Source organism: Mandrillus leucophaeus, unplaced genomic scaffold, assembly GCF_000951045.1.
Source record: "Mandrillus leucophaeus isolate KB7577 unplaced genomic scaffold, Mleu.le_1.0 Scaffold68, whole genome shotgun sequence".
Taxonomy (NCBI): domain Eukaryota; kingdom Metazoa; phylum Chordata; class Mammalia; order Primates; family Cercopithecidae; genus Mandrillus; species Mandrillus leucophaeus.
In genome coordinates, this window is record NW_012107363.1 from 2,701,692 (window position 1) to 2,715,653 (window position 13,962).

Below are 13,962 nucleotides of genomic sequence, written 5' to 3' on the forward strand. Positions count from 1 at the left end.
GCACAGTGTTTCCATTTAGACAAGGTCAATTTAGTTCAGTAACAAGTTATTAAACACTATGTTCACGACACTGAACTTAGAATTTAAAGACAAGCGAGATGCTATACCTGACATCCAAGGACTCACAACCTACAACAGTAGACACATACCTGGACTCACAGAACCCTTATTCTAGGAAAGGAAGAATCACAAAAGGTTTCTTGAAAAAATGACATTGATGGAGCTCTACTTTTGAAAAGATCCTTCCAGAGGCAGCTTTAAAGATGCCAACTGGTGGAGTGGGAGACTGGAGTAGGAAGGGGCACACCAGTCAAGAGAGGGCAAAGAATGATAGGAACAGGAGAATGGAAAGAGGAAATGCAAATTTACATTCTATTTATTGTCAGATATTTCGAACATTCACTAAAAACAAGAACAATGAAGTCACTGCAAAATATTTGGGTATCTAAGTGTGGGGTATCCAATAATAAGCAAAGCAAATGTGATCCCAAGTTAGAGACAAACAGTATGCAAATAAATAAAAACAGGCAGAAATGATGATGGGTGTTACAGGAAAATGCATCTAACCAACAATTTTATGTCAAATTTTCAAAATCTTTGATTTTCTACTCTTACAAATCAATTAAACTTAAATAAATCAAAGTTGGAACAAAGCCACCAAAATAATGTTTAAAAGTATTCAAATGTAAAACCAATTGAACCAAAAATAGGATAATGATGTAACCATTTGGAATGAGCATTTATGAGGCTTTAAATCATTTTTATATTACTATTTTAAGGATCAGTGCTGCCAGCACTGCAAACTTACTCAGAATATTCACGTATGCATATACTCTTACTGGGCAACACATGGTTTCAGTATTTTCTTAGACACAAAGGAGGAATCTGTCTTTTTTCTGGCTGAGTACTACTATGCTATTATAGTTTTTTAAATTGTCATACTATTTGTTTTTATTTCATAAAGAACAATTTTTTTTTTTTTCTTTTTGAGATGGAGTCTCGCTCCATTGCCCAGGCTAGAGTGCAGTGGCACAATCTCAGTTCACTGTAACCTCTGTCTCACAGGGTCAAGCGATACTCCTGCCTCAGTCTCCCGAGTAGCTGGGATTACAGGGACGTGCCACCATGCCACCATGCCCGGCTAAGTTTCGTATTTTTGGTAGTGACAGGGTCACCATGTTGGCCAGGCTGGTCTCTGAGTCCTGGCCTCAAGTGATCTGCCCACCTCGGCCTCCCAAAGTGCTGGGATTACAGGCATGAGCCACCACGCCCAGCCCCATAAAGAACAATTATTAATTTCAGGAATGCTTTGTTTTGACACAAAAACTTGGATTTTCAAAAATGAAATTGTGACATTTTAGAAAAACAAATTATTTAATATACAGAAAGGACTGACATTATGATTCACCTAAATGCACCAAAACACAAAGTCTCTTACCTGCTATTCCTTCCCCAGCAACTCTCCTCCCTCCTTCTGTTATAAAGACGTTTCCACCTGCCCTGAATGTGTGGCTCGGAGGCTACTCACCAATAAATCCTGAACTCCTCCTCTTACAAGGATCAGCAACGAGAGAGGGGACATGGGTACACAGGTACAGACATTAATATGACCATAAGGAAATATTATGCAGAGCTTTATGCCCACAAATTCAACAACATAGATGAAATGGGCAAATTCCTTAAAAGATGCAAACTTTCAGAAACAGAAAAGAAGAAACAGACTATCTGAATAGCTCTATATTAAAGAAAACTCCAGCCCCAGACAGCTTCACTAGTGAATTCTAGCAAATATTTCAGGAGAGATAATACCAATTTTCTACAAACTCTTGCAGAAAATTAAAGCAAAGGGCCAGCAAATAACTCAGAAAAAAGACATTACAAGGAACCAAAACAGACCAACACACCTCATGAACACAGACAGAAAAATCATTAACAGAATTTTTTTTTTTTTTTTTTAAGACAGAGTCTCACTCTGTTGCTCAGGCTAGAGTGCAGTGGCATGATCTCGGCTCACTGCAACCTCCGCCTCCCAAGTTCAAGAGATTCTCCAGACTGAGCCTCCCAAGTAGCTGGGATTACAGATGCCCACCACCACACCCATCTAATGTTTGTATTTTTTAGTAGAGACGGGGTTTCGCCATGTTGGCCAGACTGATCTCGAACTCCTGACCTCAGGTGATCTGCCCGCCTCAACCTCCCAACTCCCAACGTGCTGGGATTACAGGCATGAGCCACTGTGCCTGCCATTAACAAAATTTTTAGCAAATTAAATTAAATAATATCCAAAAAGGATAACACATTAAGACCAAGTGGAGTTTAGCCTTGGAATTCAAGGTTGGTTTAACACTGAAAAATCATTAAGTATAATTCACCATATTAAGAGATATGAAAATGAGGAATATGGGGGAATGTCTTCTAGTAAATATAATAAAAGGCATCTGTCTGTAAAATCCCAGCACTGTGGGAGGCCGAGAGGGGCAGTTCACGAGGTCAGGAGATCGAGACCATCCTGGCTAACATGGTGAAACCCCCATCTCTACTAAAATTACAAAAAATTAGCCAGGCACGGTGGCACGTGCCTGTAGTCCCAGCTACTTGGGAGAGGAGGCTGAGGCAGTAGAATTGCTTGAACCTGGAAGGCGGAGGTTGCAGTGAGCTGAGATCACGCCACTGTACTCTAGCCTGGGCAACAGAGTGAAACTCCATCTCAAAAAAAAAAAAAATAAGGCATATGTATAAAAACTAAAGTTTTTCATATTATTTCACAATTACAACTCATCAAACTGTATTCTTTAAATATGTGAAGTTTATTGTACATCAACTGTACCTTAATGAAGCGTTTCTTTTTTAAAAAAAGAACAATTGAAAAATGAAAGAAAAAGAAAAAAACAACCTAGTACCACTTCCAGTAGTATTAAAATATGTGAAATATATTAGGATAAATTTAACAAAGTATGTAAAAGATCTAAAAACTGACAACTATGAGATGTTGTTAAGAAAACACCAGTCTATGTCTGGTGGGAGGACCATAAATAAAAAGAAAGATACTATATTCAGGGCCAGGCGCGGTGGCTCACGCCTGGAATCCCAGCACTTTGGGAGGCCGAGACGGACGGATCACGAGGTCAGGAGATCAAGACCATCCTGGTTAACATGGTGAAAACCCGTCTCTACTAAAAATACAAAAAAATTAGCCGGGCGAGGTGGCGGGCGCCTGTAGTCCCAGCTTCCAGGGAGGCTGAGGCAGGAGAATGGCATGAACCCAGGAGGCGGCAGAGCTTGCAGTGAGCGGAGATCGCGCCACTGCACTCCAGCCTGGGCGACAAAGCGAGATTCCGTCTCAGAAAATAAAAAAAAAAAGATACTATATTTGGAAAAATCCTTACTACTAAAATAATAATTCTCCCTCAAATCCATCTATAGATGCAACGCAATCTCAATCAAGATCCCAGAAGCAACTTTTGTTTTTAAAAAAAAAAAAAAAAAAGCCAATTCTAAAGTAGACAAAAATGAAAAGAACAAATAACTAGAACACAAAATGGCCAAACGACGTGGAGAAAAAAAGAACAAAGTTGGAACATTTCTATTACCTAGCTTCAAGGCTTACAATAAAGCTACAATTATCAATACAGTGTGGTATTGGTGTTAGGATAGATTGGTGAAACAGAACAAAGTCCAGAAATTCACCCATACATAAACGGTCAATTGACTTTTGACAAAGATGCCAGGATAATGCAACGGGGGAAAATTTTAAAAATAAAATAAAATAAAAAAACAGTCCCTGGAACAAATGATGCTGAACAACTGGATTATGGGGGAAATTAAACTCTACTCCTTATGTCGTACCAAATACAAGAATTACCTTAAATAGACCGGACCTAAACATAAAAGATAAAACTGTAAGACGTCTCAATGAAAACATAGGCAAGGCCAGGCGCAGTGGCTCACGCCTGTAATCCCAGCACTTTGGGAGGCCAAGATGGGCGAATCACGAGGTCAGGGGATTGAGACCATCCTGGCTAACACGGTGAAACCCCATCTCTACTAAAAATACAAAAAATTAGCCGGGCTTGGTGGCGAGCACCTGTAGTCCCAGCTACTCGGGAGGCTGAGGCAGGAGAATAGTGTGAACCCGGGAGGCGGAGCTTGCAGTGAGCCGAGATCGTGCCACTGCACTCCAGCCTGGGCGACAGAGCGAGACTCCGTCTCAAAAAAAAAAAAAAAGAAAACAGAGGCAAAAATATTTATGACTCTGGAAGTAGGCTGAGATTTCTTACAGCAGAAGTACTAATATATAAGAAGAAAGTTAATAAATTGAACTTTTTAAAGAAATCTTTAAGAAAATCAGAAAAAAATATCTGCAATACACATTTCATGACATAGCACTTGTAACAATACACTGAATACCAAAAACATATGAAGACAAACAACCTAATAAAAAATGGGCAAAGTAGTTGCAGACATTTCACACAAAAAAGAAAGAATGGCCAAAAAGCACATAAAAATATGCTAATATCATGAGTCATCAGGCGAATGCAAATTAAAATCACAATAAGATGCCCTGATACATCCACCAGAATGATTAAAATTCAAATGACTCATCATCTCAAGCCTTAGCAAAACTGAAGAGTAACTAGAATCCTCCCGCTTTCCTAGTGGGAGGGCACAGTTTGGCAGTTTTTTATAAAGTTAAATGTACACGTACCATGGGATCCAGCAATGCCACTCCTGGCTATTTACCCAAGAGACATCACTGCATGTGTCCACACAAAAATAACGGCAGCTTTCTTCATAACAGCCCAAAACTGAGCACAGCCTAAGCAGCCATTAATAAGCATGTGGATAAACAGATTGCAATATGTTCACACAATGGAATATTTTTCAGCAAGAAACATAAACTACCAAAAACAAACAAACAAACCACCCACACACATAACCAGATTAATCTCAAAAGAAGCCGTGCAAAAGAAGCTAACACAACCCAAAAGGCATGCTATGTGACCCCGTTTTGGTGAAATTCTAGAACCAGCAAAGGAATCTGCAGGACCAGGAAGCAGAGGAGCTGCTGCCCGGGTCTGTGTCCCAGGGGAGGACTGACAGCAGCGGCTGTGAGTGAATTCGGGGTGGGGAACATTCTCCATCTTCACGGACTGGGATTCTGTGGGCTGAAGAAGCACATCAAAGGTAGAGAACCAAGGATCAGAGAGAAAACCTAACTGGTCAAGGTCAAGTAAAATTCAACAGGAAACGCTATATATTCTAACTGATAATACTAGATCTAGGTAAATAGAATTTTAAGAGATTTTGCTACACAACAGTATTAAACTTAGGTAATAACAGCATCAGACTGGCTGAGCATATTAAGAGCTAATTCTGTTTTTCATAAGGAGGACAGCAGGATTCCTAATCACAGGCTGTAATGAATTGTGTTATCTTCATTACCATAAAGCTGTGTTACATCTTGATGTTCATGAATAAGTCTTCTAATCCAAGGGAAGGAATAAAAACAAACAAAGGGGAAAGAAAAGGAAGGTTGAACTTATAATATAGTCTCATTTAAAAAAAAAAAATGGCCGGGCATGGTGGCTTACACCTATACTCCCAGCACTTTGGGATGCCAAGACAGGAGGATCACCTGAGGTTAGGAGTTCACAAGACCAGTCTGGCCAACATGGTGAAACCCCATTTGTACTAAAAATACAAAATAAATTACCCAGGTGTGGTGGCGGGCACCTGTAATCCTAGCTACTCGGGAGGCTGAGGCAGAAGAATCGCTTGAACCCAGGAGGCAGAGGTTGCAGTGAGCCGAGACGGTGCCATTGCACTCTAGCCTGGGCAGCAAGAACAAAACTCCGACTCAAAAAAAAAAAAAGAAAGCAAACAGACAACGCTACTTTACGGGTGAAGTAAACGAAGTTTAGAGGTGAAGAGACCACAGGCTAGGAAGGTCAGGAGCAAACTTCTCCTGAATCACTGCACGGATGGGCAAATTTAAGAAGCAGGGGACAAAAGAGGCTCTAGCACCATCTCTAAGTAGAAAAGCATCACTTAAGAACTACGCAGGCCTCTCGACATGGAATGAAAGACGACCCGGCCAGCCGCCAGCTGCCCCGTCAGAACACCTAAGGCTCTGTAGATGCCCAGAGTGACAGATGGGCTCCTGACCACAGGGACAGCAGGCTCTGCAGAGGAGCCGCGGGAGGTTCCAGACTGAGGGCAGTTCACAGACCTCTGCATTCCCCAAGGAGACACTGGGGGAGGGGGGCCCAGAGAAACGGGGAGGTGGGAATCATTGGACGTGCATGCTGCCAGCTGTGAGATGCCACATGTCCAGCAACTGAGAGAACAGATATTCCCCATTCACCTCCATCTTTTCGCACTTGAACTTGATTATATGCATCTCTCAGCCATGATTTACATAAAAAAACTGAACCTGATTAAGGCATCGGAACTATAATACAGGATCTGGTGGGTAGAGTGGAGACAGCAGCTTCCAGGGTGCCAAGAACACGAACCCCCAAGACTCAGCCTTTCCCACCAAACAAATCACCATCGTCGGTAACACCCCAAACTATTCCATAGCTCATTTGAGACTGCAGCCTGACCCCAGCCAGCTGAGATGAAATTGTAGCCCAGGACTCAAAAGCGGGACGTGGTGGGGGGCAGCAGGGTGGGGGACCCTATAGGAAAAAGGCGGATGAAAATACCCTCCTTGAGATGGCAGAGGACAGATGAAGAAAAAGACCATCAAGAGAACATCAAAACACACAGCCTGAAAAAGATACACTGGAGCATTTCAACCATAAGAACTTCAACTCTTACCTCTCAGGATATCTAATATTCTACATGAGCAAATGAAGAAGACACAAGGAGATCAAGGGATTTTCCCAGTCCCACGGCCAGGGGTGGCAGAAACCACCCCGTTTCGCCTGGTCTCTTCTAACTGATCTACGGCTTTTTACGCTATTCCAAATCGGTGACTGGCAACATCCCCTTTCCATCAGGAAAACCATGTTGAATCATGACTCTTGTAAGATGTCTAAAAAGACAGAAAACTGCCTTCACGCTCTAAAGTTACATTATACTTTTAACGTAAAAAAGCTAAGGATTAAAGGATTTTTAAAAAGTACTTTCTGTCCTCCAGCTTGGAACACCCTAAACCTAAACCAGTGCTTCTCAACCCTTCCCGGGGACACAGCTCACCACCGGGGGTCTTGTGAAAGGCAGACTGTGACTCACTCGATCTGGGAGGAGCCTGATCATCTGTGTTCTAACATGCTCCCAGGGGCATCAACACTGCTGGCCACGGGTCGCACTTTGAGAAGCCAGGCCCTAAGCCACACTGACTTTGGTGCACCAGGGGCAGGGTGTTTCCAGTGCAGAAGGGGACCAGCAAGAATGCTCCTTCAGGAAATAATGTAAACGCTGCTGCCTCCCTCGCCTCCCACCCACAGCCTCAGCGAGCACTGGAGGCTTCAACAGAGGCTGAGTTCAAATCACCAGCAAAGCCCTCAAGAAGGGAGATAGTGCAATAAGAACAACGCCCCCAAACGCTGCGCTTGGCCTCTGGCTGACGTTCACACTGTCAAGTTCAAGCAGATCTGAAATGACTTGGGAACAGTGGGGGTTAAAAAGGCGCACAGGTTCACCCATATCCTCAACCGTCCACAGCAGGGGAGACTGCAGCCCACGCCTGGCCCAGAGCCTATTTCTGTCAATGTTTTATTGGAACACAGCCACGTCCATTCATTTACGTATCACCTACGGCTGTGTTCACGCTCCAACAGCAGGGATGAGTGTCACAGCAAGAGCCTAAAGCCTACAGTATGTACTCTCTGCTCTGTTAGAGAAAAAGCTTGCTTACCTCTGTTCTGGGTCTTTCGAGTTGAGGGGACAAAACTTGAAAAAGGAAAACCTGAAGACAAAGAATAGAATGCTAACACAGAAGAAGCATTTAAAGAGGAGCGTGAATTCTGAGGCACAAGAGACGTACATGTCAAGGCAAGCCTGGTGACGGTGGCAACCCAGGGACCCTGTTAGCCATGAGAGGCCAGCCTGCTTTGTGAAGGGTGACCATGCTCCTTTCAGAATGCAGAATCAGGGAGACAGAGGCGGCCTGGTCCATCTGCGTCTGCCCCTCCAACCACCACAACTGTGTCGGCTCCTTCTACACACTTGCTTCACCATCCTTCTCTTCATCCACCCTTCGCATCATATGACCCACCAACGAAGAGGTCTGAAGAGAGGCTCTGGCGTTACCTGGCTGCCATCATCTCTGGAAAGGCGGGGCCCTAGGCTCTGCTGCCAAAGAGGAAAAGCTGGAGGGCTCCTGACAGGAGGCCTAGGATTGAAGCTCCAACCACGAGGGGAAGGAAGGGCCGTGGGCTGATCTCCAGGGAGGGGGATGCTGAAAGGCCAGCTGCCTCTCTGCCCCTGGCTCCCCGGGCAGATGGCTCCACCACTATGCATGTGGGTACAGGCGGAGGGGCAGGTGGCACCAGGCTCTGGGTAACATATGTCAGTGTGCTAATGGAAGCAAATTAAGAGCATGGTTGGTCTCACACACCAGCTTCGCAGGGCTGGGGCTGCCACGGGGAATGGATGAGATCCAGACTCCAGGAGGATGTGATGATAGAACTGTCTGGACACAGTGAATGAACACAGACTTCGGTGGTGAAGGGTTGGGATTGGAACTCTGCTCCACCACTTGCCAGGCATGGCCTTGAGTGCTACCTTACAGTGCTGTGTACTGTGCTACAGTGCTGTGCTACCTTACCTCTCTCTAAAAACGAAGATGATCAGAGGCTTGTCGGTCGGTTTTTTTAATGTCATTATGTGAAGAATTTAAATTTAGCACAGTCCTTAGCTCATAAGAAGTCTCCAATAAATTTTGACTACTACATTCATTATCAGTATAATTATTATCTGTTAAAATATTTTTAAAACAAGGTTTTAAAGGATAACCTCCTCCTTAAAGCGTGGTTATGAGGATTAACCAAAGACAATCTGTAACTCTGCCTATTCCCCAGCATAACACACAAAACCTGCAGCTATTCCCCACCCCAAAGAAACCGAATCTAGTCTCCCTTACCTGTTCCATGCAATGCCAATCAACTTTCCAAACAGGTCACTCAAGTTTTTTTAAATAATAATGTCCCCAGAGTAGACACTATCATCTTACAGGTGAGAAAACTAATTCTCAGGACTCAAAGACACAAACCTAATGAATGACAGATGGAGGTCTTCTCAGTGAACGACAGCTGCCACCCAAAAATATCAGCAATTTTAGGAATTAGCAGCTCAATGATCTTTGCTTCAAAAAAGCAAAAACACCACATTCTCACTTTACCACTTCTACATGAAAGCGTGTGTTCTCCAGAAAGTTGTTTCTTGTTTTTTTTTTTTTAAGATGGGAGTTTCACTCTTGTTGCCCAGGCTGGAGTGCACTGGCGCTATCTTGGCTCACCGCAACCTCTGCGCCTCCCAGGTTCAAGTGATTCTCCTGCCTCAGCCTCCCGAGTATTACAGGCGTGCGCCACCACACCCGGCTAATTCTTGTATTTTTAGTAGAGACAAGGTTTCTCCACATTGGTCAGGCTGGTCTCAAACTCCCGACTTCAGGTGATCTGCCCGCCTCGGCCTCCCAAAGTGCTGGGATTACAGGCGTGAGCCACCATGCCTGTCCCAGGGAGTATTTTTTTATAGAACTAATCCAAAGGGTCCGATTTCTATGGAGAAAATTTTTCTTTGTCATGCCTAAAACACAGTGTAACCCACCATTAAAAGAGGCTTTTTACATACACCTTTGGCCCAGCTAAGGAATGTCAATGTGCTCCCCAGAATGAGGACTTAGAAGTTACAAGATAAACTAAATACTGAACGCCACCACAATGAACCTTCTAAAATAAAGCAAGCACCTCCAACGAGGGGTCTGATCACTCTCGACTTCCTTCCTCCCACCTCTGCCCACTCCTTCCTCCTCCCCATGGTCTGTAAAACAGCTCTTCTCAAGTCACTTGATGACATCCCTGTTGCCAAGTCCAGCTATCAAGGCTCAGTCCTCATTCCCTCTGCCCACACCCAGGGCTCAGTCCTCACTCCCTCCACACCCAGAGCTCAGTCCTCATTCCAAGTCCCAAGGCTCAGTCCTCACTCCCCGCCCCACACCCAGGGCTCAGTCCTCACTCCCCCCATACCCAGGGCTCAGTCCTCACTTCCCCCACACCCAAAGCTCAGTCCTCACTACCCCCAACACCCAGGGCTCAGTCCTCACTCCCCCCAACACCCAGGGCTCAGTCCTCACTCCCTCCACACCCAGAGCTCAGTCCTCATTCCAACTCCCAAGGCTCAGTCCTCACTCCCCGCCCCACACCCAAGGCTCAGTCCTCACTCCCCCCATACCCAGGGCTCAGTCCTCACTTCCCCCATAGCCAGGGCTCAGTCCTCACTCCCCCCACACCCAAAGCTCAGTCCTCACTACCCCCAACACCCAGGGCTCAGTGCTCACTCCCCCCAACACCCAGGGCTCAGTCCTCACTCCCCGCCCCACACCCAAGGCTCAGTCCTCACTCCCCCCATACCCAGGGCTCAGTCCTCACTTCCCCCATACCCAGGGCTCAGTCCTCATTCCCCGCCCAGGCCCCCAGCCGCCAGGCAGCACATGACGCCTGGAAGCATGTGACACGGTGTGACAAGGTGTATCTACCGCCCATTCTTCTGGAAACAGTTCCTGTGGTTTTGTCACCTATGCCGCTGGTCTCTGCTGGCTCCCCTTCTCTTCCCAACCTCTGAAGGAGTCTGGTCTAGAGACGTTTCCTCTCCTAATTCTATCCACTCCCAAGGTGATTTCCTCTAATCCCATGATGTTTATCTTCAGTTTGGCCCTCTACCCTCAACTCTAAACCATTTCCAACTGCCTTCTTTGGGGAGGCTGAGCTCAATCTCATGTTACAGAGGGTCAAAGAGGTGACGAAAAATAATGAAAACATACCTCCAAGGAAGCTACTGATGATGAATTTTGAAAAACATCAGAGTAAATTCAGTTATGCAAACTGAGGATCTGCTGTTTACCAACAAACGGTAGGAAAACATGTAAGAACTGCAGGCTCAATTCCACATAAATGGAGCTGAACACACAACTACAGCTACAGCCTCTTGCTAGCCCTGCATGCATTCAGATGTCGCTTCTCCTTGATGATAGAATCCGGAGTCCTATCTTGGGAACTGCTCATCTTCTTTGGAGTCTCTTGCATTCTGCTTTTTCTTCCCAACACTTTTTTTTGTTTGTTTGTTTGTTTTTGTGGGTTTTTTTTTTTGAGATGGAGTCTCACTCTGTCACCCAGGCTGGAATGTAGTGGTATGATCTCGGCTCACTGCACCTCAGCCTCCCAGGTTCAAGCAATTCTCCTATCTCAGCCTCCAGAGGAGCTGGGACCACAGGCATGTGCTGCCATGTCTAATGTTTGTATTTTTAGTGGAGATGGGGTTTCACCATGTTGGCCAGGCTGGTCTCGAACTCTTGACCTCAGGTGACCTGCCTGCCTCGGCCTCCCAAAGTGCTGGAATTACAGGCGTGAGCCACCGCACCCGGCCAACACTTCTTGACATCTCTTTTTGGACCTCAAATTTAGCATGCCCAAAACACACTTTTGATTCCCCCTGCTATAACCCACTCCTCCCATAGTCTTCCCCATCCCAATAACAGAATCTTTAGTCTTCCAGTTACTCAGGCCAAAATCCTTGAAATCATCCTTAAAACTTCTTTTTCTCTCTCGTCATCCAACCCATTTAAACTCTTCTTTCAAAATACATGCCAGACCTAACCACTTCTCACCTTCCTCATCATTTCCAACCAGGTCCAGCCCTCATCATAGCGCTCTGGGTTACTGCAAAAGCCTCCCAATCGCCAGGCACAGTGACTTACGCCTGTAATCCCAGCACTTTGGTAAGCCAAGGCGGGTGGATCATCAGAGGTCAGGAGTTCGAGACCAGCCTGGCCAACATGGTGAAACCCCTCTACTAAAAATACAAAAATTAGCCGAGCATGATGGTGGGCACCTGTAATCCCAGCTATTTGGGGGGCTGAAGCAGGAGAATCGCTTGAACTCAGAAGGCAGAGGTTGCAGTGAGTCGAGATTGTGCCATTGCACTCCAGCCTGGGTGACAAGAGTGAAACTCCATCTCAGAAGGAAAAAAAAAAAGCCTCCCAACCCACCTCTCTCCTTCCGCCTTTCACCCTGCCCTGCATTCTACCTTCCACTCTCAAACATTTCAGGGAAAAAAAAAAAAATTCTATCCACAGAGAGAGAAAGAGAAAGTACAAATGGGGTGAAATGTTTGGGGAATCTGAAGGAAGAGCATACGGGAATTCTCTGTACTATTTTTGCAACTTTTCCGTAAGTCTGGATTATTTGGAATTCAAGAGTTAAAGAAAAAGAAAAAATAAAAAACACTATCTCCCTTTGTGAACCCACTTGTCTTTCCCCTGGCAACTGAAGGACGCTCTCAACTAACACATCTATTTTTTCATGAACACTGAAAGAACCCTTGCCTAGTTTTGTCTTTCGGTGCTTGGCAGTAGAAGTGTGTGTGTGTGTGTATTTCATATATATGTGTGTATGTGTATATATGTGTGTGTGGTGTGTGTATATATAGAGAGGAAGAAATATATATGTGTATATAAATATATATTGTATATTTACAATGGTATTGTATATATACAAATATGTGTGTGTGTGTATATATATAATACATACCCCATAGCCTGTCCTTAACCAGTTCTAAACTTAGTGGGAAAAATACATACCTAAGCAGAGAATTTCAAAATAATATGATGAATATTGTGATAGAAGGATGCGTTGCTATGGAACACGCTAAGACATAAAACCTCCTAGATGGGATAATGAATGAACTAAGTTGTGCACCTATAGGCACCCCCACTGATATCCTCACAAACTTTTATAGTTATATGCATTTGCTTCCCCCAGGACCCCCGTTTCATAAGGGTTAGTCCTAGAGCCTAGCAAGTTCCTACTACAGCTGGCACACGTATGCCATTCAAGAAACAGTGGCCAAGTGAATGACGAGTCAAGAACCGTTTGTCAGCCAGTGCTCAGTAACACAACATGCACTGGTATGCAAATTATATTTTTGTTGAAAGCAAGGGCAGGATCACAAATTGTCTTTCCAGAGAAGGCAAACCTCTAAAGCTTCTTTACCCTACTAAAGCACGTTATAAGAAGCTCCCCTTATATAAAAGAAAACCTCCTCATTCGTTACCAATGGCATGTAAACCTAATAAGCCTTCACCTCTGATGACATCTCTTCCATCCCCAGGGCTAGATGAAGGAGGTTCCAGAAACCCTGGTAATTGTGAAGGTGGCTCCCAGCTCTGACAGTCTTGAACCCTGTGGGAGCGGAGGTCACACAGCAGAAGAACAACAGAGGGAAGCATCATCAGGCTTCGAATATGTTTGAACCAGAGACGGCAAATAGGCTGCAGCCAACTGAAAACACCAGAGATTCACGGTGGCCACCTGAGGGGTTGTGCTCTTAAAAAATAAAAACTAAAAAGTAAAAAAGGAAGGGGTCAAGAATCCATCAGGTCTAACTGAGACGTGTGTCAGTGACTAACACCCCATACGGCAAAAGTACTCCGGTGCACTTTGGGTCCTCACAGCTTCAGCAGTATTCAAAGGCGTGCGCTTACCTAAGACTAAGCCACAGCGAATACCCCCAGCAACTCTGCCAGGAGAAACAGCTCACATGGATTTGGCTAGAAATACAGTTGTCTTTAACAAATTAACACTGAATAAATCCTGACTTATTAGAGCCTGCGAGAATGACATTCTCAATGATAACGGTTATCACTACAATCTCCAAACATCTGTGATCCTGCAAGGAGGAACTGTGACAGCGCAGGCCACATGTCCAGAATGCTTCCCAGACTGCCTGTTACAGAAT